Consider the following 27,368-nt stretch of genomic DNA (forward strand, 5'->3'; position numbering starts at 1 on the left):
TAGGGTATGGCGATGTATTTGTATTGAGATGTATTTGTATTAAATTTGGATAGTTAGTGGACCAGAATTTCCAATAATTACAGTGTTTAGATTTATTTGCTATGTTAACCAAAATGTTTCACTTGATTGTATCTTGGCATAGGAATGTAAAAAAGTAAAAACACCCCAGCAGAAAGCAATGTTTCTTAGGTTTCATATGAATTATTGCACATAGTTATAACTTTGACAAAGAATTGAATCTTAAGGCAATACTTAAACTTACTTCAGTGATTTCTAATGCAGGGGAAAAGTTAATAATGGTACTAATGAAAGTCTACAATACTTACCTTGCTATTTGTGAAGCAACTTGAAAACACCAGGCCAAAAAAAAAAGAACTTCAGAACGCAAACAGTAGATTTACATATGTAGAAGAAAACTTGACATTTTTCAACCCTTTCAAGCATGTTCATCTGTCTCTAGCTATAGAGCATCAAATAATCCTACTGAAATAGTTAGGAAGACTCTTACAGAGTAGTTTTGGGAAACAGTGAAGAACAAATTCACAGAAAAGTTAAAGTCTTTCAGAAGAACTATTTGCATACCTCAACTTAAGTAACGTATGCTTACCTTAAGTCTGAATTTGGAGTCTGGTTTGGTGAATGGACTGCACAATAGCTAAATATCTTTGAATACCCTGACAGAAACGCTTATGACAATTGAGGGGTTTCATGACAAACTGTTTTTGAAAGAAAGTCAAAGCAACAAAAGAGAACTGTGCTTTCTTGAGGTATTTTTGCTGCGATAGGACAAAGAACTACTCAGCATGTAAAAAATGAAGACTAGTTAAAAAAAATAATTGGAATGAAGATGTGTTATCTGAAATCCTCTGTGAGCAGCTGTGCTCTGGGACCCTGCTAACATTTTCTAGCCTTTTGTTCTGACTAAAGTTCAGACTTTAAGTGTTGCCTTTGTGGATAAGCATACGCTATGCTTCATTTCACTTGAATTTCAGGCTGGGACCATAAAATAATACAAAACTCTTATCCTTGAGATGTTAGTTCACTTTATCAAAATAACATCATGTTTCCAATAAATCCCAGCATTACCTAGTAATACAAGCTTCAGATTCCGGTATTTTTCTTCATGTTGACTTCATTTATAAGTATTGTTTTTTTGCCTTGGAGTCAAGGAAAATAAGATGGTAATTGACCTTGGTGACTGACCTTTGGAGCCAGATATATCCAACTGCAGCAGAACTAATGTAATTCTTTGCCTCTTGAACTTTCTGAGAATGCCTTAATATGCATCATTCTGCCTGGTGCACTTTCTGTATCATCTATTTTCTGTTTGTTTGGGCTTTTTTTATTCATTTGTTTGAGCTGGTTATTCTAGAAGCCCTACATTCTATTTTTTTTCCCATATCACCCACCCATATGACCGCCTATGCATGTTCTCTGTGCAGATTTTGAAACAACTTTTGCTTCCATTAATTTCACCTCACTTATTGTTTGTCCTAAACAATGTGTTTCTAACACATTGTCCTTTGAAGTTTATTAGAGATGTCAGCAAATTCCTTGTTACCATTGACCGTTTGATTTATATTCCATTTTGACTTTCAGTAGTGTTTCTAACCTAAGCATAATTTGAAGTCTTTTCTGCTGCTACTGTACATTCCTTTTTCCAGTTGCCTCCAAGCTGTACGGCATACACTCTAATTTCAATTTCTCTCCTTTTTGTCTTTGCATCATCACTAAACTTGATCTCCCATCGACATTTCACAAATTTAGAGGAAATACTTTAAGTATATCCCAATGTTAATGTATATGTATGTAAATGTGTACACATCTTAGTGTTAAGAAAGGAGAAGCCTTTAGATAGGAATAACTAAAAACATATTTAGATGCCAAAGCCCTTACTCCTATTTCTCGTAGTGTGTTAGTTAGAGAGCATTATAAGAGACCAGTAAGACCTTCAAAATGGAACTTTTTTCCTGAAGTGGAAAACAACCCAGAGATCCCAACACCCATCTACTGCCTTGCATAGTCTGGTCAAGAAGCACTGATACCTAGTGAAGCAGATAGTATGAGAGGCCAACTGGTACTCAAAGTGGTCATCTCACCATCACAGTATCTGATTTACTTATTTACTTTCACCATAACCCCTCATTCTCTAGCGTTTCCTCATTACAGTTAAAGCTCATGATCCTTGGGATACAGTTTCATTGCTGCTTTTCTGGGCAATGCACAATGTACATTAAGATCCAGACTGACATCTCCAGCATTTTACCCTGCTTGCCTCCCCACCAGCTTTATTCTACCTGCTGTCCAGAACTGCAGGTGTCACTGCTGCTGAGTTCCACTCCTGCCTAGAGCTGGACAGTTTTAAGGAAGGTGCACCATAGTGGGGCATGCACTGCATGTTGCAGCATCACTCAGTTGGGTGACCCTTGCTGTATTGATAATCTGAACATACTGATAATCTGAATATACAACTTCAGATCATTCTTTCTAGTAACAATCTCATCAAGCACAGAACAACAGGAGAAAGTCAGCAAGAGCAATGTGAATTGTCATTCTTAAGCATCTCACATCTACCTAAGAAAATCTTACACTCTGTCGTTCCAGACAGACTGCTGAACACAAAAAGCCTGTTATTGGAGTGTTAATGCATGGGTATTACTGAGCTCTCTATGACACACTGTAATACTCAAGGTGTCAGACATGATCTGGCTCCCTATTACTTAACCACTGCAACCAAGGAGAGAAGGCAGACTCTCATTAAAGATGCCCAACTCTTTCCCATAGCAGTATCTGCTTAAAACAAAATAGTTAGCCTTTAAATTCCCTAGAAAGTTTATGAGTTTGTCAGGAGAAGAACAGGCTGGAAAATTATTACTGCTTCCTTACCAAGTGTTAGCTGCATGCTAAGCTTCTGTGTGCTCTGAAGAGGGATTAAAATAGAGTGAACATTCCCTGGTGGGTCTGTCCCAACAGTGCCCACCCTGTTAATCTGGCTAGTTTTGACAGGCTAAGGAATGGTGATAAGCACAATATGTTTTCCGTAAGCATCCAAGAAAAAAAAAATAAGCCTGACAAAAACCAAAAGCCACAAGGAAGTGTGCCATTAACTTGAAGCGTCAGAAAATTCATAATTCAACCTGAACATACTCAAGAATCTGGACTTAAAATATTGGTTGTGGTCCTTTTACTGTGCACTTTTTACTAAGGACAAAGGCAAAGGATGTTACATAGTTAATTACATAGTTAAAGCACATGTTACACACTGGATGCATGAGATGCAGTGACATCTCAGATACATCACTACAGTATCTCCTTTCTTTTACAGGCTGGATTTACTAAGTGATTAGGAATACTCCAATTAACTTGTCTCCTATACTTAGCACAAAACACTGTGCACTTTCCAGGTGACTTGGACCACTCACAGCTTTATCAAATCCTTTGCATGCTGTCTTTGATGTCTTCCTCAGCACATCTAACCATGGGCAAGATGGAACAATCTTGATCCCAGTATTATCATCTGCCTCTTCACCTTACAACTTCGGGCAAGTTTCACATTTCTCAGTCTCCCATTACTTTTCTCCTAGTGCCTTTGGTTGATTTTACTCTATTCTCACCAAATAGTTTTTCCTCAATAATATACGCCTCCTATGGGGACTGATACAAATCACCTGCTGTGGTTCCAGCTTGTTATGACACTGGAGCTATTAGCACTGCTGGAGCATGCTCACATTGGTGTTCCTTCCCAATCAACTTTTAAGTTTGCATGCACATGTATTTCTGGGTAGTGTTTATCAGGTATTTAATGATGGTAACCTTCTTAATGGTGCAGTGTGACTACCCCTCAGCATGAACCAAAACCAGAAAATCAAGAAGCAAAGGGAGGGGAGTAGGCAAGAGTGCTTCTCATGCCAGTGGCAGTTTGCTTCTCAAGCTGAGCACTAGGGTCTGCAGCTGCAGGGCCATGCAAATCCTCAGCACTGTCATTAAAGCATGAGAATGCAAGGAAGATCTGCTGACAAGGCTCTGGCACACTAGGTAACTCAAGTGAAAGGTTGCAGAGCTGAAAACAGCTGACCTGTAGCATTACAGATGCTGAGGTCTGAAGATATGTCAGGCACCATGTACCTTCCTTTGCTCTTTATCTTCTTTATATCACATATATTTCACAGACCTCTGCTCTACCACACTCCTCTCTATCTCTATTCAGAGAGAGAAGTCTACTTACTCATTCATTGTGCAGTCTGTCCCGAATCAGTGATCATCCCTGTCATCCTCCTCTGTGCTACTTTCAATCCCACTACAATCTTCTGAGAGCATTGCACTGGAATTACACACAATTTTCAAGACACAGTGCATGAAAGTATTATAGACTAGCTTGCTGATGTTTTCTGTTTTGTTCTTCCTCTCCTAAATAATTCCTCACATTGTTTTTCCTTTTTCACTGCAACTGAGTAATGCAGCAATCTTTTCAATTTTATAAACCCTGATTCTTGTTCATAGTGAGTCCAATCAATCCTCTAGTTGTGATATACTGTCAATCTTTACCTTTTCAAGGTTTTCTACATAAATTATACAAACTGCAACAGAATCACCAAAACAGAGTACAGGCATTCTGAAAGTCACAAATCTGTACACATGTAGACATGCAAAAAAAGTCAAGCTGAAGAGTGATCCCCCTTCCCCCCCCCCCCCCCCCCAGTAATTTAGACATGGGATATTTACACATGGCCTGGGAGATATATCAGTAATTTTGTAGTCACTGGCTCTGTTTGCAAATGACTTATTGTATTTTAGAATTACTTACATCCTTTGTAGGTTTTTCTTAAGTAATTTGGAAAGATGCTGTTGCCATGTTGTAAGCCAGCACCTACCATGCAGTTGACTTTGAGTCAACGACCAAAACCATTTTCAATGGAATATTCATTGTCAAGTCTTTTTGATGGGCTGCTGTAGAGCTAAGCAAAAGTACTAGGACAATGCCACATTTTGTACAACATGTGAATGCAGAGAGCCCATCTGTCACATCTGAGCAGCGTTGACTTGAGTTGCTATTTCTGATGCAGCAGCAATAGATTTTTGGTAAACATTAACCCATCCCCTGCTAGGGAGGGGAGGATCACAGCATTAGCAATGTCAGCTGGGTGGTAAAGAATTTCACTTACCAAGAAACCATTGAGGACCTGATCTGGAAGTCTGGCTCCCAAGCACTCCAGGAATTTGTATCTGCTTGTGATTGCAATGGAAAACACATCTGCATATAAATTCCCATTGTAGTAAAATGTTTTGTGTTTCTCATGCAACAGAGACTGAGCAGAATGGGTCACTGAGGAGAAAAGAAAATACTTTAATCTCTCAGAGACTTTGGGATGACCTCCATCACCTCCCCCTTTACTTTGCTCACAAGCAGCCTCTTCAACACTGAAGTGCCCCTTTGCTTAGAGAGCAGTTTCTCATGACAGTGGGAACAGAACACATGGACCCCAAAACCCTGTACCCTGACCCAGTGGGGAAACTATCCTCTGTTTAGCATTTCAACTGTTCACGTCTCAAACAATGCTTTTCTACCAGCCACAAATATCACACACTAAAATACCATCACAGTCAATCATAACTCATCACTAGCATTCACATTCTTGATTGTTTTCAAAGGTAAGCAATTATCAGAGATTCAACTGAGATAGAAACAGTAATATTATTGAAGGGAAATCCAAAAGAATCAGAGGGCAATGTTATCATTGATAGAATTATGCTAATCTGTTCTCGTTAACTTTCATTTTTTAAATTATGTCTATTCTTTCTGATTTATGTCTATTCTTTCTGATTACTTTCTATTCTTAGTCTGGAAAGATCTTCCTTCTTCACTCCAAAAATTGAATTCTTTCTGTTGAATAATTAAAGTGTTTGTTAAAATTCAGTAAATCTAGCTATGAGATACACATAGCTGAATTTGCATGGTGGTACACGGCTATTAAAGTTTTTAATTCACTGAAGTCTTGATTCAGTAAAGCATTTTGAACAGATATGTATGCCCTAGTATGACTCTTTTTATTTGAGAAAATCCTTGAATATTTAATTAAATATCAACCTATTGTCTTAAATTGACCTAAAATTTATTTTACCCTTCTTCAGAATGCAAAGCTGAGACAGGTAATTCACTTCCTTATAACTATAAAGCTCATCTCTAAATATATAAAGTTGATGCAAGCAAGACATAAGCTTGAAGGTTTTTATTTGTTGAAAAACATAGGTCATAAATTTGTGAATTCAGGCAAATACAACAAGTACTTTTGTCAATATAAAAGCTGTTGCTACTTAAATAGGAATGCTTTGTTCAGAAACAAATCAGCCTGATAAGTGGAAAAGCCTCCTAGCTAACAGAATAGACCATAAGATGCAATTAATATGGTAGATCACATTTAAATTAACACAATTATTAATAAACTAAATCTTCAGAGATTTCTAATATACAATTCAAATTATTGAAAAAAATGAAGAAAACAACACTGCTAGAAAAGCTACTATTCATTGACAAAGTAAAATTTAATGCATCATGGAAGGATACAGTTACTAAAGAAATACCTTTCATTCTGAGGGAAATAGGAAAACATCACAAGATTCTTCCAGTTAAATTCGCACAAATTGTTCATCTGCTGATTTTGTAAGTCATGTACAAGAACACCTCATTTTTCTTACAATAAGCTCCAAAGTGATGCAACTGTTTATAGCCTCCTAGTTACACATCAGTGTACCACTACACCAACACAAGGCTTGAGTGTTTGCATGCATTCCCTTCACTTTCTATTAGTTGGCCCTGATGTTCAAAAGTAAGGCTGAAATCTTAATTCATCCTCTTTTGAGTATTTACATGTCAATCTTAAAACTCACAACAGTGTATTTTTCAAAACATGCATAAGTACAATATATTCCCCAAGAATCCTGCCTTATTTCAGGTCCTAGATGTAATCATCTCCTGGGAAATATTTTCTGCCCCTCTGATGATGCAAAGTGAATGTAAATAGAACTCAAGGTATACTGCAAAGTATGTTAAGTCACATGTAAAGAGCTCACTGACCCAGAAGCTTTGGAGCTCAATTCATGGGTGAACTATGAGTTCATGGATACTAAAGACTGTAGAAGTGAAAAAATGTCACCAGGAGAAACTGAACCACTCACTATTGGATATCTTAAAAATCTATCCATAAAGACTTTGTATCCTTAGAATAATTTTTAAACTCTCTCAAAAAGAAAGTAATTACACCTGGTTTTCCAACAGATTGAGGTACAAAGCTATGTCATGAAACAATATAAATGTCTCCAAAATCTAGAGTTTCACTTTCTGGTCTTGAAAAGACATCATTAAATTTCTGATCTGACATGTTTAATGTCTTTTTACATAAACTTAGAAGCCTTTCTGCTTGTCCTTGCTTAATTGTATATTTTGTCCTTTCTCCCTTAATTGTAGATTGAAAGTCATGTTCTTGTCTGATGTACAAACATGGAAATAAATTCCCAAGGGCAGAAATTGTAATAATATCAATTTAATTAAAATATCCAATTAGCACACGCTTTTGGTAGAAGACTTTTATAGATTCTAACATGGAAAGATATATTAACATTTTGCTGCAAAAATTAAAAGCAGCACTATGGGCTCTACTCCAATTTGTAGAAATGAGATTTCAGCATTGAATCCAGTGAAAGGTAGATAAGTTTTGTTGAAAAGTCAATGTTCTTCTAAAAGTTATTTTAGAACAGTCATTCCTGATTTAGTCAGTATGGACTCTTGGCATATAGTTATGTATTTCTTTCTACAGAATTTGAGTTACACAGACGCAACTCACCACAAACAAACTGAAAATTAAGTGTTAATAAACTGCAGCTTTGTTAAGAATTAACCTCTCTTACAAACTGTACTGTATCTGTTAATACATCAAGATATATCATAAATCTGTTAGATTTCCTAACCAATATGTAAAATATCACTACTACCAGCACACATTCTGACTGAGAAAGCAGTATACCCATAACAGCAGATGTACTTCTCTCTTAATGCAAGTAGGTGCTTTAAGTTCAGCGAAACTGATGGGGCTTAAGCATTCAAAACTAAACAACATTGCTTACAAATTTGCTTTTTAAAAACTTGAGGCAGAGTAGCAGGAATACACACCTAGACCAGATGGAACTTCAAATGGTGTGGATGTCCATTTTGAACAAGATATTGAAGTCTCTAGGAAGTCACTGGATCTGACCGAAGTTCAGCTGCTATGGAAAATAAAATCTTAGAGTGATTAAATACATCTGTTGGTGGCTGGTTTTATTGGAAGTGTCTGCCTTGGAATCAATAAAGGTTATTTCACTACAATCTGTATTCGATGTAACCAGGTTATTCAGATTTGTTTATACAAAATGGTCTCGAGATCTTCCTGGCCATAACATGATTTAATAAAAATAACCTGTTCCATCACATACTAACTAATAAGTAATTAACATCTGAAGGAGACCCCCCTTCCCCCCCCCCAAAAAAAAAAAAAAAGTTGTAGAGGTTCTGATAGCCTCTCTTTAAATGTATTGTTATACAATGATACTTTTTCATGTTATGATAACAGGTAGATTATGACCTTGATGCATGCAGAAAGTCATTTAGGTGTTCAGGACAAACTGACATAGAAAAAAGTGGACTTACTTCAAGCATACAAATAATGGTTTGCTATATAGAATTATCACCTCAAACACTGGAAGTATGATTGTTTCTTGTGCCATGTTGTTCTACTCCTTAAACCAAAATTAATTACAAAGATTTGTTTCAATATAGGTTCCACCATAGTGAGCTAACTGTAAATAGCATCATTAAAAGTATAGCTGTATATAGAGAATAAGTGTTCATAAAGAAGAGCTGATGTTATAGCATCCCTCACTTAGGTCAAATAATACATACATTTCTGATACATAATTCTAAGATCACCCAGATTGTATTTTCAATGTCAGAATAAGAGTAATCCTTATCCAAAAGTTTGTATTAAAATTTTGTTATCTAATGTGTAGACTTGGGACCTAAGATATTAGCAAACTAAGTGGTAATAATACAGTTTCCATTTGTGTGCAAACGGTCTCAGGCTGTAAGATGAGAAAATTCAGCAATCCCTTTTGAGCATTACGAATAAGTCACATTTTAACTGCTAAATTAATGAAATAAGTTAGCTTACTCTTTACGGTGTGTTTCAAAGCACATAATGCACAAGGACTGATAACAGGACAGGACACACATCCTACATAAATGTCTCTGTGCTGCAAGACCACAAACATCTCAAAAACAGCAATACACTTCTCTGTGCATATCCTTCTCTTTGAGAATATTATAGGATAAATTACTACATACACATACCTTTCGTTTGGATTTCTGGGAAAACTGACTTTTCTCCTTATTGCTTACTGATAAAAATCTAGACATAATTTGCTTTCACTAATCCTCTTCATATTCTCATCTGCTATATCTACTGCTGCTCATCCGGGGAAGCAAGAAACAAGAATGTTAGTAAATAACCTGAGATCCTTTAGGCCAAATCTTGAGACTTCTAAGAAATCTTTTTTCTTCAAATCTCATCTTGACAATACTCAGTAATACTCCTTACAATCCTCCCCTAATAAGAGTATCTGAAAAGTTTTGTACTCTGCAAAGAAAACTACCTTACATTTAGACAGCTTTCCAGGTGTGCCCATTACTAAGGAAATCAAGTCATATTTTCAAGAAAGCTGTCTCTAAGTGCCATTAATCATGTCTGAAATGAAGATTTAGGTTTCTAACTCACTTAGGCATTTTTTTAAAAAAATTATCTGTCGTGCATCTGAAACTAATTTACCTTATGCTTTCAAATTCCATAGGAATTCATTCCAAGATGTCATCACTGTTGTTAGTTTTAAAATGGCTCCATGCGCAACTTTTCTGAGCACTTTAAAAGTTTCCTTCCAGTTTTGAAATAAGTGATTTGTCAGTACTTCTTTGTACAGTCTCTTCCTCTCCATGGATAAAACTTCAGTAGGAAGAACAAAAGAGATTTAGCTTTTTTTTTTTTAAACCACATATACTCTAAGAAATATTTCATGTTGTGTGGTTCAGATACTTTTAGGCAGGAAAATAGAAGCAACAGTTACTGTTGTTTGAGAAGTGCAGTTTTTCTTCAAGATAGGAGAAAGGGATAAAGAGCCATGAAACTCCTTCCTGTGCATTCCCCAAAAATCAGTGCAAAAAAATCCCCAAAAAAGTCTGGCAGTGCTAGCAGAAGCAATGGCATCATTAGTCCTCCCTTGAAGGGCGACACACTTTAAGAGAGAAATCTGTGCAAAGCAATTGATATAGATGCTGGGTTTAGTTTGTCAGTAGGAACTGGGAGAGAACAACATGCTGCAGTCCATTCACTATCAGATTGATTTTCTTGTTGGCACCTCAGAGAGAGCAAATAGAGGGGAGAAAGAAAGAAAGAGTAATGTAGCATAAGATATGTATTGGAGGTGCAGCACTCACATCTAGCAGAGATCTAGCTTGGTCCATTAAAAGGCACTAGTGATGCTCTGAGCTTTGTTTTTCAAAAACCAACTGTAGCAAATTGGGCTACTCTCAGTCTTACCCAGAGTATCTCCCCTCTTACCGAGGAAGAAGGGGCTCTTCAAGGTCTTGGCCTTGATTTACAAGTGCAAAATAATGGTTCAAAGGTCCCCACTTTATAGTTTACCACAAAAATCCTAATACCTTCTGAAATATCTCCATCTTTCTCAAAATGAGCTAAGGCCATTGAGAACCAGGCTTACGTTCTAAAGCTGCATGGAATTAAACAATACAACTTAGCTCCTAAAGACCTACCAAGTAAATAAATAACAGCTGCAGTCTAAAGTTTACCTGAACTTTTTCTCCAATAGTTCTCTCATGAATATCATGACCATGAAGATCACTGTTATTCAAAGCATTCTGAAACATAACACACACCCCAGTAGATAAATTGCATGCAGTTTCCATGTACTAGAATAGTTTTATTGTGCTTCAGCTTCGTAATCTTAGCAAGACCTCGCTGCACTTGCAATTCATTCTTGACAATTCCCAATTAATGGCCCCAACCTTAGCCTCAAGTACAAGGCTCCATTTCTTTTAAAGGAGCAAAAATAAAGGTTCTCCACATACATCATAGAGATACTATAAATCACTGTGACTTTATGTTTTCACCCTTATCATCCAGTGTACAGATGCTTTTCTACTTTTCATCTCTATCTTATCTCAAAAAGCACCTGAGGACATGCTGAAGAGCTGCCTGTCTGCCAGAAGTATTTTCATGGTTTGTAGAGGAAAGATTGAATGCAAAGTTTTGGGGATGAGTAGAGAAAACTATTTAAACACTAAATACTTATTCAGATCTAAACAAGTATCTCGTTCTCATAAAGCATCTCTCTGAGAGCACAAAACATGAAATTCCACCCTTATATTTTTAGACAAATAATTATGGGTAAATAGGACAATATAGCAATTTCATCTAATGTCTCACTCCACGTTCCACAAATAATTTTTTAATTATCATGAAACTGCTCTGTAATTACATTGCAAATATATAATAACTTTTGCAATGAAAACTGCCACATGCCTACAGATACGTAAATTAATCTCATATTTTGGGGGATTAAGTGATAACACATTTTGTGCTCAAATTTGAAAGTAGAAAGCTTAGAAAGAGATGTTACAGGGAAAAAGATACTAGCCCCTAATTAGTCCTCTTTAAAGTTTACCTAAATTAATTGAACTCAAAACTAGAAGGCCTAATAAACAAGTTCATGGACAACTTTAAACTGGGTGGAGTATTTAACTACCTTGAGGGTAGAGAAGCCTGGCATGGCACGGAGCTGTATGTCAAGGAATATCAAGCAATGTGTTAGGAAAAGGTTCTTCACGAGAGGGTTTTGGAGCCCCTAAACAGTTTTCCCACAGCAACAATAATAACCCCAAGCAGTTGGAGTTCAAGAAGCATTTGCACAATGATTTTGAACACCAGATTTTAATTTTGGGTCATCCTGTGCGGAGCCAGAAGTTGGAATCTGAAATGCAATGGTAAGCACAACAATGACAGCAAAACAGCAAGATCCCATGCCACAGTGAGGGAGGATTCACTCAAACACAACAACAGTAGGTACAGAAATAAAGAAAATAAGCTGCTTACCTTCAGAAGACTTCAGATACGCAGAGATCTCCAGAAGAATAGCCTCACCTCCACTGCCAACCCTTAAATGAGGTCTGGGAAGGGGTGGAGCCAGAATCCACCCCTTCCGTCACTCAGATGCATTGCATGCACCTGAGCTCCCCTGGGTTGGCCCTGCCTTCTCACCAGATGCTCAATTACTGGTTCAAGCCCTAACTTAGCATTTCCACTATGGATTCCGTGATCCTTGTGGCTCCCTTCCAACTTAGGATGTTCTGCGATTTCATGATTCTATGATTCTGTGGCACAGAAATGTGAATATCTTTAACAAAAATGACAAGCCTTTTCTCATCAGTTGAAAACTTAAGTGCTGTACAGATACTGCCGCTGCCAATCACAATGAAAAATGAGTAAAATGTTAAGCTGCCTGTGGGCTGCACCGTGCAGGTTGTGGTATCCTTGCACCTTAGTGATGATTGACTCCACTAGTGACAACAGACCTTTCCCTCTCTGACAAATGCTATTTACAAGCAAAGTACGGACTGACTTGTTCCTGTATTTCAGAGAGCACCTTTGCTTTTTTCAGATGTCAGCATAGTGAGGAAGGATTGAATGCCAAGGATGTGCCTGGAAGAAGAAAGGATTCTGCTGCCACACCTGATCTACAGGGTTGTTGACTGCTGAATGCCACAAACAGGCTGGATTCCTTCAACACCGATTTCTGCATAAAGTCAGGCAGCTCTCATACGTCTCTTTCCAGTGACTGTTCCAAATTGTTGACTCTTTCTAACTTTCTTTGTTTCCAAATGACTTTAATTATTCTAATTTCACTTTCTTTCAGCACTTTCTGTGAAGTTTTCTTCTACATCTTCGTATCCTTTCTTCTACATATGCACACCCCTATTTGCTTTTCTGCATCTCTTTTCTTGCCTCTTTCTCTTGTTTCATACCTATTTTTCTTTGATATCCTTCCCATTTTCCTGTTTTCCATCCTATTACATTTGAAGACATGGAATTTTGGATAGCTTATTTGAGTGGCCACTTTCTAGAGGAAAGAAGCTAAAATAAGATGCATAACTAAACAGCAGTGACCCCATTCAGACTATGAAATCCCATAATACTGGAGTTACTTTCTCTTTTGACACCAAGAGCCAAAGAACCAAATCATTTCAAGAACTGCCTTCCCACATAAGTGATACATGTCTACATTCATCTCTTTTTTGAGAGTCACGTTAGAAAGTGATTGTATGGTTAACATTAAAATAATGAATGAAACATTTGACATACTTTTACATTTGACAGTTTACGATAGTAATACAAGACATTGGTAATAAAATAGCATGCCACTCTGATGGAAAGAATAATACATACGGAGAGCACAGAGAAGCTACTTTTCAACCTTAATTGTTAAGATCATTCCTGCCCTGGCTGGCAACACAGTGACTATTCTTTTCAAATGCTATCAGTAATATTTTTACATGACCTAAGCTTTGTACATGACCAGCCAAATTTGTCTACAACCAAAGCATCAAACTGCAGATCAGAGGCATGCATATGAGTCTCCCCATCATCCTCATAGCAGCTCACAGCAATATGCATGTAAGGGCAAAGGGGATGGTTGCACCCCCAGTCAGCCAATGGTTGTCAGCAGCACCAGAGGCAGGTTGAGACTGGTGTCCCAGCTGTTCCTGTCCCAGACCCGGGCATCTGCAGCTTTGAAACATGTCCACATCCAAGTAGAAGATACTCTACACCTCTCCCACAGTCAGGATTACTGAGTTCAGGTCCACATCTGCCCTAAACTGCACAAAATTTTGAGGACATTAACTGCAATTACATACACACAAAAGCAAGGTCAAAAAAACATAGTGTACATTTAAACATCTCTCAACTTCTTTGGCAACTGAAGTAACTGTCCTGGCAGAGGACACCAAATAGTCCCTACAGGCAACAGCTGGAGGACAGCCAGGCTGCTGCACTAAGGACAGGAGGATTGCGGGGGTTGAAATAGCCTCAACAAATCCGAAAAAAAAGTCAAGGAAACCTTTGCTGTTGCAGAGGAAGTGACTATTGTAATAATAATAGCTTAAAAAAGGAGCCTAAATGAATTCCAAGAACAACTTTGTGGTAACCTATATGAGAAAAAAACAATCATACTGTAAAAATACTGATGGAGAAACCTTGGAATAAAAATGTTTGAGCTGGGAACATAAATAGCCTGCTCTTAATTCTTTTGCTTTCCTTTTTGCTTGTTTATTTGCTTGTTTGCTGAGTGAACAACCAGCTCTTAACATCCACCAATGAAAATTTTCCCAAGCCATCTTAGAAACCACACAATAAACAAACAGCAGAGAGTGGTGGTCAGTAGCTCAGTGTCTGGATGGAGATCAGTGACAAGTGGTGTCCCCAATGGGTCAGTGCTGGGACTGATACTCTTTAATATCTTCATCAGTGACGCTGACAGTGGGGTTGAGTACACCCTCAGTGAGTTTGCTGATGACACCAAGCAGTGGGGTGCAGTCAACATACCAGAGGGACAGGATGCCATCCAGAAGGACCTAAACAGGCTGAGTAGTGGGACCAGGTGAACTTCATGAAGTTCAACAAATCGAAATGCAAGATCTTACAGCTGAATTGAGGCAACCAATACAAACTGGGTGATGACAGGATTGAGCGCAGCCCTGCCAAAAAAAGATCTGAGGGTACTGGTGGATGGTAAGCCAGACATGAGCCAGCAGTGTGCCCTTGCAGCCCAGAAAGCCAACTGTATCCTGGGCTGGATCAATAGAAGCATGGCCAGGAGGTTGAGGGAGGTGATCCTGCCCCTCTGCTCAGTGCTCATGAGGCCTCACTCTGCATCCAGATTTGGAGTCCTCAGTACAGGAGAGACATAGACCTGCTGGAACATGTCCAGAGGGGAGCCACAAAAGTTATCCATGGAATGGAACACTTCTTATACAACCTAAGAGAGCTGGGGCTGTTCAGCCTAGAGAAGAGAAGGCTCCAAGGTGACCTAATAGCAGCCTTTCAGTATCTAAAGGGGAGGAAAGAAGAGGATAGTCTCTTGAGCAAAGTCGGTGGTGACAGAACAAGGGGTTTCAAGCTCCAAGAGGGTAGATTTAGGTTAGATATAAGGAAAAAGTTTTTTACAGTGAGGGTGGTGGGGCACTGGAACAGGTTGCCCAGCAATATGGTTCATGCCCAGTCCCTAGAGTCTTTCAAGGAGAGGCTGGATCAGGCCCGCAGCTAACTGATCTAGATGTACTGTCCCTGTTCATTGCAGGAAAGTTGGACTTGATGGTATTCAGAGGTCCCTTCCAACTCTAAGGATTCTATGATTCTGTCATTTCCCTAATTACGCATGTTTTACACTTCAGAGCAAAGTTAACATAATTCTACTCATGCTGGAAATAAGCCGTTTTTTTCCTACTATGTGAAATATCAAAAAATATTTGACTGATAGTGGAATGAAGCACTGGAAATAAATTATTCAGTCCAGAGGTCACTAGTTTTATCTATACACTAAAAAAAAACTAGGGACAGTTCATAATTTATTTTAGCATTTAAAAAAGCAGCATTTTCCTAAAGGTGCCATAGATCTAATTAATCTTTGATAGTCTTCAAAAAATCATACGCAAATCTGTAAATGTTTCAGTGCTTCAAACACTAATACATCCACTCAGACCATGAGATCTTTAAAACTCACAAGATTAATATCATATTTTGTCATAAGGTAACTCTAAAGAAAGTCTTCCACCATCATTTCATGGCAAGGCAGGCAGCTGTGCCAGGCTTTGCCTTTTAAACCCAGCTGTGTCTCCTCTGAACTATCTTAATGTAAGTTCTGTTCAAAGAGATATTAATCAGGCTGGTTCAACTGCTGGGACTTAATGTTTCCACTACATACTTTTTTATCTAGCCTTATAAACTTTATATTGCGATATAAATTAAGACTTCAAGTGCTCCTATTTGTTTCTCCAATTCTTTGCCTCAGGCTCCCTTTAATTCTAAGCTGTCTGTTGAGCTATACAAATGATGCATGTGAGAATGCCATCAGCTTTGATATGATGTTTATTTCTTCTTGTTAATGAAAAGATTTCCATTTATTTTATGCATGTTCTGGTGATCTAAGAAAATGCCATCTATTCATTGCTTTAAAGTTCACTATGATTAAATTGCTTTTTATTAAAACAATATTTTTCTCTAGTCTTAAGATTGGCACTTGCATCCTCTAATTCTGACACTTTACATTATTTCCCTGCATAATGGGATTGAAGCAGTGGAAGATTAACAGGAGGCAATCTAATTTAATGGTTGCAATTATAGTTGATGAAGGAATGTGTTAATCGGGAAAAATACAACTCTGATGACTTCCGATTTGGGGAAAAAAAAAAAAAAAAAGGAAGGAAAAAAATGGAGATGGGAAATTTGTGCTCAGTGATCTTTTCTGTGTATACACTTTTGTTCTAGAATCACATTTTAATACGGATATTCTGGCACAAAATTACATCCTAAAGTACATGGGCTGTGTCAGCCTGATGGCTCAGCCAATAGAAAATATTGAGGAGTTACTCAAACTTTTTCACTAACATCTGGTCAGTTACTGATGGAAGAAAACTTACCAAATCATCCACTTCAGCAGGCCTCACGCCTGAGTAGTGGATGTGATCTGTGGGACCACTTTTCAGCATCACTCTCCCCCTCAGTATATGTACATACACAGCAAGATGAAAAAACTGTACCAGAATATAGTTGATCATTATTTTCTAAATAAACAGAAACTGCCATCTGCTAGATGTATTACATAACGTAGCATGTGGCCAGGTACGGCAACCTCAGGCACCAGCTCCAGCTATCTTGCTGGTGCCTCAGTGAACCACTGCCTGGTGGACCAGCAGCTCCCAACCTTGTGTGAGACAGCTGCCCTTGTCTCTCGTGGCTGGGGCTGTGAATATGAGGGAGTTCTCAACTGTAAATCATTGCTGCATTAGATCAGTCCCTGTTATACCAGGCACAAAAAAAAAAAAAAAAAAAAAAAAAAAAAAAAAAAAAACCTCATTGCATAGTGAGATATAGAGATATATTTATACAAAGTCAATCTGGCCAAAAAATTGCATTTCTTTCTCAGGGGAAATTTCAGTGAGTGACTGACATAAGAAAAAGAGAAACATGTACTATACTCAAAATGAACAACTCACATAAATATTTGCGATAGAACTGCATATTTTTGAGAATTGATTTTCAGACTATAAAAGCTTTTTTCTGGTGTTACGTATGCTCTGCTGCACACTTTCAGTGAAGTATAACTCTACAGAGCTCTTCCACTGGCTAATAGCCCTCAGCCCTTGCAAGCAGGACAAGCATCCCTGCCCAGCTTCTCTCCAAGCTTCAGGGGCAATGCTGTGTAGACTTTGAGTCCCCCCGAGTTGCCAATCAGTGGACTGGAAGGAGGAGCAGTGACATGCAGGGAGCACAAAAGCATCATAATCTCTTCCTACCAGCCATGCAGAGCAATGAGTCAGTAGGACTGCTGAAGATAAGTGTTTCAGATGGAGAAAATAGACCTAGGGCATTGTAGTGGTGAAGAAATTATTCATTCCACCTTTCTTTAGCACCTTATCTTGGAAATAAGACTGTCTCCAGGAGGCAGGAGAGGCCTAAAGATCAGAATTCACCTTTACCATAGCTTTGTGCCAGGACTGAACCTCTTTTTGGCAAAATCCAGGAAAAGTCTCATTAAAATGATATTACCTTTCAAAGGACATGAGAGTACTGCTGCCAACACTGTGAACATCCATTAATTTTAGAAGTAAAGAGTAATCTGTGAGGCAAAATTTTGACTGTTTATCACTTGCTCTGCTACAGAAATGTTTCTGTCAAATGGTGAAGCTTAACAAGGATTTATGTTTCAAGTGACCAATCACCTATTGCAAACAGACAAGCTGCAGTGAAATGCTTACAGACTGAAGATTTTTATTCAGTGATTTAGTCATTATTTAGTGAATAGTTATGAATAGCAACTACCTTTATATGCTTCATGCTCAGTTCACAAACAAACAAGTTAAGTATACAGGATAAAGTATTCATAACAAGTAACTCCTGCAACTCCTATATTACCTGTTTTAAAACCTGATCATATTACCATATCATAGAAGGGAAGTACTTGAATACAAACAAGGATTCAGAAGCTGTGAGCCTGCATTAACAACAGTATCTGGCATTTTCTTCCAATTTGCAGCACTTCAATTCTCCCAGAAGAGAACTACAACCCAGGCCCAATTTTCTGAACCGGAACATTTTTGGAAACATCTCAATTCTTTCAGAGTATAGCTAATTTCCGGACCAAGAAAAGAAGAAATAGGTGATAATTTCCAAACAGGCATAGAAATAAAAAAACAATAAAGTAGAATCTGAGGCAACATTTCCTTTGGCCTTTGGGTTGTGAAATATCTATAATCATTAGTCTTTTCACACAGATGGAACACTTATGTATGATTTGTTATCACCGGTGGGGAATCCGTTATCCTCCTATCTGTCCTACTCCTTTGAGGTTGTCTAATTTTGAAATCTCCCAACACTGTTTTGTGTGCTTGGGTCACAAACTTCAGCATTTGCTTAACATTTTTTCTGAGTTCGAATCTTAATTGCTAAAATCCATTCTTAGAGCAGCTCATGCCATGGATCTTTCGAGTCTGAAACATTTGTTGTACTTTCAGGACATCTCATTGAAAAGCAGACTTTGCAAATCCATTGTAACGTAGTACCCATTTTCCCCTGTTCTCCTAGGAAGGCTGTCACATTCCATTCCATTTGTACTGGAAAAGAATCTCTCAGTACTAATTTATTAGAAGTACTGATCTGTATTCATTCAAGATACAGAATAAACATTGAAAAAAAATCGTTCAAAAATGTATTTTTATATAAGATCAGGCTGGAAGCTGACATTTAAGAAAAGATAGGCTGAGTGTATCTCAGATTTTTTTTTTTAGACACAGAATATGTTTTTCTTAAAACTTTACAAGATTAAGTTGAGATTGCTACCCTGTGAGCAATTTTGTGTTTGGGAATTCTTGATTTTTTATAAGTAAAAGGACAAAAAAGATTCTTTTCTGGAAAAAGAAAAAAGATAGCAAATTGGTTGCAGAAGTCAAAATGTGTGTTCAAAAGCTTTCAGTTACATAGAGGGAAAAAAAAAGGGGGATGTAATGTGTTAGATGAAAGATAGTGGCACATTCTAATATGAGTAATGACATGAAAAAAAAGAAAGAAAAGAAATGGAAATGAAAGAAATGAACAGAGGATATAAGTGTAAAGAGCCATTTGGAACTTTAAAATGAGCTCACTGGAAACAGAAATGGAAAAATCATTGGACTGGAACATTGAATGACAGGGATGGAAGACGAAAGTGTGGAGGAAACCCTCCCTCCGTGCACACACAATTGAAGTGGATTCAGAAACACTTAAGCAGGAGGATATTAGCTGGCTCAACTCAAAAATTATTTTGAGGTACTAAGGAGAACAGAAGAGATGATTATAAAATGGTTCAGCTTTGTGGATATTTAAAAGGTTTCCAGTACTGTAATACACAGCAGGAAAATCTACTGCTATTATGCTAAATAGATTTACATCTACTCAGTGCATAATAAGAGGAAATTTCTCAACAGCCAATGTGGATGCCAAGGAAAGGATCTTGGGGTGGGTACAAAAGCTTGTTCAGGAAGAACTTAGTATTTTACCAAGATGTTAGTAGTGCATTTAGAATTGAATAAAGAACAACACAGCTCTTCAAACATGTTTTGAGGGATGGATCGGAGAGGGAGATGCAAGGGACAAAACAAAGACAAAATGAAAAGAAGAAGGAAAAGAAAGTAGAGCTATATCCAAAATAGCTTGTTTGAGAAGCAGAATCTTTTCTATCTCAGAAATTTCTGACAGAATTCTTTCTGCTTTCTGACTTACTCCGGTGGAGCCTGGCTCTGTAAAAGCAGAGATGGGTAGGACATTTCCCACTTGGTCTTCCCTTCATCTGCTCACACCTTCTTCTCTCCTCACCCTGGCTGGCTGCAGCCCTGGTCCTCCTGTGCTAGCAGAGCAAGCCAAAGGTAGGGAAAGCTCAAGGAAACAAGCATAGGTAACTGGTAACTTTGGCTGAACCAAATCCAGCTGTATTTCAAGGTTTTTCTGAGATTCTGTAGAGGGAAACATAAGGAAGCCACAGAACTGAACTTTTCTGTTTAGATACCATTTCACTGGCTGAAATTCACTGAGTAAAACTAGCAGGGCCATACCTTAAATTAAAGGCATTTTATGTCATAGTTGCAGTTATAATTTCAGGCAATTTAATCTGTAATTTCTTTTAACTTCCTACCCATATTCTAAAATTTCTCGGCAGTAAATCAAACAATATTAATTTCATAAAGAAATGAGGAAATGAAGAGAGGGGTACTTGAGGCACAGAGGACCTTGGATACCTACTTATGAGCTTGACTGGTTGTAAAGGAGGCAGAGCTGTGCATGCCTTAAGATGCCCAAACAGGACCTACAACATGACATGAGCTGACATGAGCTAGCTGAAATCCCGCTCCCACTGTGCCAGCTGCCATCCTTGAGCAAGAATTGTTCTGAGAAAAACATGAGGTTCTGAAATAGCTCTTTCTGGCAGACGTCCTTAGGGAATTTTTTGATCACTTCATGAGAAAACGGAGAGTCCCTTTAGGAAGAACTGGGAAGTGAAGAAAGATTAATGATCTTTGCAATTCTGGGTATCTGCAGGAGACATCTCTAAATTTACCTTGCCTTATCTTTAAATGCTGTGCTAGTAATGTTCACATCAGCACAGATCAAAAGCAATTTCATTCCTAGACTTCATTACTGATGATCAGATGCAGCCAAAATGGCATCCCAGAAAAGAGAAAATGCACTGATGGCATCTGAGCACCAAGCTCTGTACCTTTTCTGCAGCACATTGTCTCTCTTTACTTGGTTCCACCTTCACCTCCCTCTGCTGACCACTGGGACATAGGAACCACAGGACCTGTGCCTCTCTCTGTGGCAGGAACAGGTCTTTCCTATTGCCTTTGCTGGTGGTGGTCCTCCCTCCCAAAGCCCTTCTCAGCACTGTGCTGAGACAGCCTCTGGAAAGGCCAGATCTCCAGGCCAAATGAGGTTAGATCATCTTGTCAAATAAGGGATATGAGAGTATTATCCCATCCGCATCACAAACCTGTTACATCTCATGAAACTTGATGTTCCTGTGATATCTTTTTTGTTTGTTTGTTTTGTTTTGGTAGTAAGCATTAAGAAAAATTGAAGTGTTGATGCTGATCACTGCTCAGGCTTTGTTACTAGTTTTCTGCTTCTTTCTTGTGTGGATAGCTTTTGTTTGGAAAATTCCTAATAATCTATTTATTTGCTATTAAAAATAAAATTGGGGGAGCTATCCAGTTGAAGTAGTGTAGCCAATTCATATGAACATTTTACAAGAACTGGCAATCTCATACATTTCAGAAAATTTTTATTTTCTATTTGTTCTCCTGGTTATCTTTTAAACTTTGTATTTTACTAAATAGAGTTTAAGCCATATTTTCAGGGCCCTGAGAATGCTATCATTTAAAAATCTTAGAGGAAAAAAGCTCTAAAATAAGCTCAATTAAACAATTTTTAACATTCAAATGTAATTCTTCATATGCTAGAAATATTATTTTCAATATAGCAACACTCAATACAATACAGCACTTAAGGAGTTTGACTAATGCTTCCTAATGCAATGGAAAAATATACAGGCCCTTGAGGTATTAACAAGTATCCAAATAAATCCTGAAGATTTTGATACATTTCATGTATCAACTCAGTCCACGTGGTCTGAGCATTCCCTTAAAAAACTTACAACAACTTACTTACACTAGTATGTATGTAAAAGAAATGCTAAGAAAGGGCTAAAACTTCTAGATGTTTCTCACAGCTCTTGGATCTACAGAGCTATTGGATACTATCATATTATGTTCACAACCATATTTCTGTATTTCTGTTAAGCACCCAGACCAAGGCTTTTATAAGATTATGTGAAATGATGAAGAAATTAATAGCAAAACTGTAATAGACTATTTTCATATTTGGAAAAAAAAAAAAAAAAAAAAAAAAAAGGTTTTTGCTTTTATTAAATTTTGAGTGAGATCTGTCTGTTAATTGTTTAAATTCTTGCAATTCTCCAGTTGTTACCAGAAGAGTTACATGGGAAAATTGGAAGGGCTCTTTCTTCAGACTCAAAGTGTACGATTTGTTCATTTATGCATTATGATGCATAAGTCTTGCCTCTATCAAATCAACTACAGAGGAGATGTTTGAAAGCCTTCAGTATTGGCCTATCTAGAGAATACAGTGGAAGAATTTTCCAGTAACTTCAATGCCTGCAGACCTGGGTCAATGCCAAGCACTTTAGAAATTCCTACATTCACAGTTTTTCCTTCTAATATTTAATGTTTGTGACACTGGTGCATATATCGCTCTATGAAAACCAGCTTTTCTTCTGCATATTCAACACAATAACTTATTTAAATACATTTAAATTTATAGTTTATTTCAAGTTTCTGCATTTTCAAGTTTCTATGTGTCTGGATCTCATGGGATTTATTTCCTACATAAACCATTCAATGCCATGACATCCATAGGCTTAAAAACATTCTCCAGTCTCTTAAATATAATTAAATGCTACCACCACTAGGCAAGAAGTCTGTCGTATACTATCCAGAGCAATAGATCGTATAAATCAGTCAGCTACTGAGAACTCACATGGAGTTCATGCAAATGCTCAGAAATTTTACTCTTGTCTAAAAAGAAAACATAAATATGCTTTCCATACAGTATGGAAAGTGGAACACCACTGTTCTGCACAGCACCATTCCAAAGCCTTCAACTAAGATTTGGTCCCTCCATACAGCTGAATAACAGGTTTTCTTTTATTTATTTATTTTTTATTTTATTTTAAGAAAATGAAGCATTCAATGAAATATTTTATCTTTTCTTTAAAAAATGAATGCCCAAAGTCAAAATGTTTATATTTTCTTTCTGCAACACTAACATTTTTCAATGGAAAGATGCTTCAAAGACTAACAGAATCATTTAATCATTGAATCACAGAATCATAGAGTCATTAAGGTTGGAAAAGACCACTAAGATCATCTTGTCCAATCGGCAACCCATTACCACCAAGACCACTAAATGATGTCTTTCTGTGCCACATCTATCCCTTTCTTGAAGATATTTCTTCTTAACACTTCATGGCAAAAAAGTTTATTTACTAATGAACTTTCTCTTAAATTTCTCCCAGAGGTCATCAAATCACAGTCTGAAACAATGAGAAGCCTTCTAATGTCATATCCAGGCTTTATCTTTGTTCCAGAGTCCTGAACACTGTTAATGTTTCTCAAAGCAATGTGAAGTAAAATATTTACAAAAAATAAATCTCATAACAACAGTATTTGAGAAATTAGAAAACCTGTAAGAACTTTACAAACATAAGTGATGTGAAAAGCAAAACATATTTTTTCTAGATAAATTTTTTGCTTTCTATCAATCTTTCTACTAAACAGCAGGAAAAAATTGATGGACAAACCCTTAGTGTGCTTTGTATGTTTGTCTACATTTAGTTTCTTTCTATAAAGACTGACAGTATCTTCTCGTAAGTCATTGAAAGACAACTCTCTTTTTACTCCTGCTTATTTTTTCAGTAGTTATTGATAATTCTGGGCATGTTTCCAAGAGCAACTCAGTTAGTAAAGCTTTCTTACTATAACTAACCAGGACATCCATGGTACAGTATATCCTTCTTGTTTAATATGGCAAATATACTCTATGCTAAACACAAGGAAGATGAATAAATTCCTGTAAATCTATTATGTAGTCCTCAAGTAGGGACTAATATATTTAACATATTATGATAATTGAAAATACTGGAAAAACATGTATAATCCAGGAAAATGTCTTTTAAAAGACTGGCTGATACATCTATTTCCTTATCCTGGTTTGTGCTTGACTCCTATTAAAGTTACATGCAAAGGGGGAGAGAAGATTATACCCCTGAAGGATCACTGTATATTATATGATTTCTTCTCTTTCATAAACTTCATGACTTTTCTTATTAAAACTCTGAAAAGATACCTAAATCCAACTAATGTTATATTTTATACATTTTCTTCATAAACTAAAGCTTTAAATTCATTTCTTCCCCTTTTGGGGGGCTACTCATCTTTGAGCAAAATGTTGCTTTCACTGAAACAGAACTGATGAAAGCCAAGTTCTCATTAAAATTTAGAAAAATCCTGTGAATTAATGAAATACCACTTTTATAAGAAGTAGAGAAGGATTTTGGATATTTTTCAGTATTTGGGAGGCTTGTCTGGGTCAAAAGTCAACTGTGGTTAGAAAAGGGATGATAAGTTTTATCTAATGGAGGAAGAAGAAAATAAAACAAGTCTGTTATTTAAGAAGATACATAGCATATGGACAAATTAAACTGGATATGTAGCAAAAAATCATAATAACATGTGCAGAAGATTGAAAAGATTATTCTAGGCTTTTAGAAAAGTTGGAACGTAAGAAAGGAATATTGAATCTGCCCGGTTGAGGAATATTCCTTCTGATATTACGATTTATGATGTTTATTCCATAATAAACTACTATTGTATTGCAAGCTTTAATGTGTGTCTTGCATTATTTGTCACTTGTTGACTTCTTCCAACAAGCATCTCAAACTTCTCAGATACTGAAATGAGCTGTTACATGTATAGAAGTTAATAATTCATCAAATCTCCATCTTCCTTTGTTCATCCATGATAACGTATGCAAAAACTGCATTTCTGTGTGAACCAAGCTCATTCTCTCTTAGAACTTAACACACACATTTCCTCATTTATGCTTGCATTCCACAGAAGTATGTCTTCTCTTCACTCATTGTTCAGAATTACTTGCATCAAAAATAACATCCAGTCTAACAGTGAAACTGAGGTCACAACATTTCTATTTTACTCTAGTGAGGTATTTTCAACCATCCATTTGTGGGCCTCTGGACAAGTTTCTGTACTGTTAAGTGATTTGTGAAAGATAACAACAGCAAACAAACATCCTTACACAGTAGATTTCAACTCCCTAGAGGATCTACAAGGAGTGTTTTAGGTTTTCAAGTTTTTTACCCTAAGGTAATATATCTACAACTTTAAATTTCCTGTGTGAACATTTCAGTGTGACTTCCACTAGATTTTAACACCTCACAGCAACTCATAACTCAATGGGAGAAGACCAATCATGAGACACCAGTATGCTGGGGAAAATGGATGAGAAATTACCTTGCAATCACGACTGGATGAATGCCTAATTTTATACTAGAAATTTTGGTTTATGTCAGAAGATGGTTGGGAAACTCCTTTTCCAATGGTCCATATTTCAGCCTGAATCAAAACAGAACTGTAGCATTTAAAAACAATACTTCCATGATGAACTGAACTTAAAAAAAAAAAGGATGGAGAGGAAAAACAACACTCACGTAGGTGTTTATAGCAGCTACATATGAAGCCATAAAGCACGTATTGCACAAAGAAGATCTGACTTTAGAGACAAAGAAATGCTTCAAGTACCTGCATGAAATGATCCACGGATCACTTCTTTTGCAAGTGTAAGTGTTTGTTTGAGGATTTCAGTCCCATTTGCAGGATTATTATTAATGGAAAACAGGAGCCCAAATCCTTTTCTGAAACCTGACTGTGTGCTGGGCTCACTGAAACTTTGAAGAACACAAAGAGCAGCAAAGGTTACAGATCTGCTGAGCAAAGTATTAGAAATGGATACATTCTGGGGCAACAGAGAGATTTTGAAGAAATAACTAACCACCATAAGAGTTGTTGAGGGAAAAAAACAAAAAACAAAAAACCACAAAAAACATTACTTCTTTGAAACATTATTCTTAAAATACATTACCACCTCTGAGTCATAATTAAGAATTAAGTATGCCAATTAGAATGCTCCCCGTTCTTAAGAGATTTTGATTGCAGTTCTGAGTAAAAATGAGGAAATCAAGTTGATTCTCATAAGAGGTTCAAAAAGCTTTTAAAATAATTCTTCAGATGCATGAAAGTATAATCTAAATGGAGCTGTGTTTTTGCATCAGGCTTTATTCCTGAAATGTATTCAGTCGTACTGCTCATGGCAATAGTCTGTGGAGTTTTAAGGGGTGCTGAGAAGTCTGTTTAACAGGTGATACCAAAAAACAACAAAATACATTCATTCTTTCTACAAAGCAAATATTCTAAAATCTATTTTTACCTTTCAGTAGGCATGAGGATGGCTCTTTCTATGGAGAACTGATCCAAAAAGCAGTTCTGGAGGTGGCAGGTAGCAGGACCACCCATCTGCACTGAGCTGGACTTCAAGGCACTTGATGGCATTTTTTTTTTCCCCTCAAAGCATAAGCTATTTCCTAGGATTCTGCATTATGGGAAAAAGAAATGCATGCAGCTTATGTACAAGGTGTAAGGAATATTGCATGGAAAGGATAATAATAATTATAATAATTAATAATTTGTCTACCAGTATTACACTGAAGTAGTTGGGTAATCTCAGAGCACACTGTTATTTCTTTCTAGCACTTGGGAATAAAATTCACCATGGTGAATAGAATACCTCAAAGTGGGTAAAGAATTATAGTACAATATAAAAGTCACAAGTACCATGAAGATGGTATGAATTCTATGCTGACATTGTAATAGACAGAGGTCATAAAGTCCTTAGAAGACTATTCCCATGTCTCACACTTTCTCCTTTGAATTACAAAAAGTCTCAGAGTAATAAAACACACACACAAACCTACCCCCTTTACAGACTGTATGAAAACCACTTGCAGTTCACTAGTTCTTACAACAGTGAATAATTCCACTTGTCCTAGCAGTCTCACTGACACCTTGCTCCTCTCTATTGCTTCCTCGCTCCCTGCATCTCCTCAGCCTTATGGCTCACAGCACTGAAGGTGGATAAGACCATGCTGAGGGGTCTTGCTTTTCATCTATTCTTAGACAACATCTTCAGAAAGTTCTTACAATTTATATCAAAAACAATATGTATATTGTATTATAATTATATATATTATAGAATATATAAAATATTATATTATATTATATGTATACTATATTATGTATAGTAGTATATTAGCAA

The 27,368-nt window shown here is 37.0% G+C and overlaps 1 long non-coding RNA gene across 18 annotated transcripts in view; it reads right to left on the bottom strand.

The window, feature by feature from the left end:
- Positions 1-27,368, bottom strand: part of LOC104909624 (uncharacterized) — a 275,598-nt gene that overhangs the window by 28,503 nt on the left and 219,727 nt on the right. For 12 of the 18 annotated variants that reach the window (XR_014882111.1, XR_014882106.1, XR_014882104.1 and 9 more), the window contains 4 exons: positions 9,855-26,645; positions 8,165-8,259; positions 5,163-5,323; positions 4,226-4,321 (listed from right to left, as the gene is read on the bottom strand). This is a non-coding gene — a long non-coding RNA (uncharacterized LOC104909624). The remainder of the gene's footprint in view (positions 1-4,225; positions 4,322-5,162; positions 5,324-8,164; positions 8,260-9,854; positions 26,646-27,368) is intronic. The other 6 variants (XR_014882112.1, XR_014882117.1, XR_014882115.1 and 3 more) reach the window with 5 other exon arrangements.

The sequence above is a fragment of the Meleagris gallopavo genome, chromosome 2, assembly GCF_905368555.1.
Source record: "Meleagris gallopavo chromosome 2, MGAL_WU_HG_1.1, whole genome shotgun sequence".
NCBI classification, from domain to species: domain Eukaryota; kingdom Metazoa; phylum Chordata; class Aves; order Galliformes; family Phasianidae; genus Meleagris; species Meleagris gallopavo.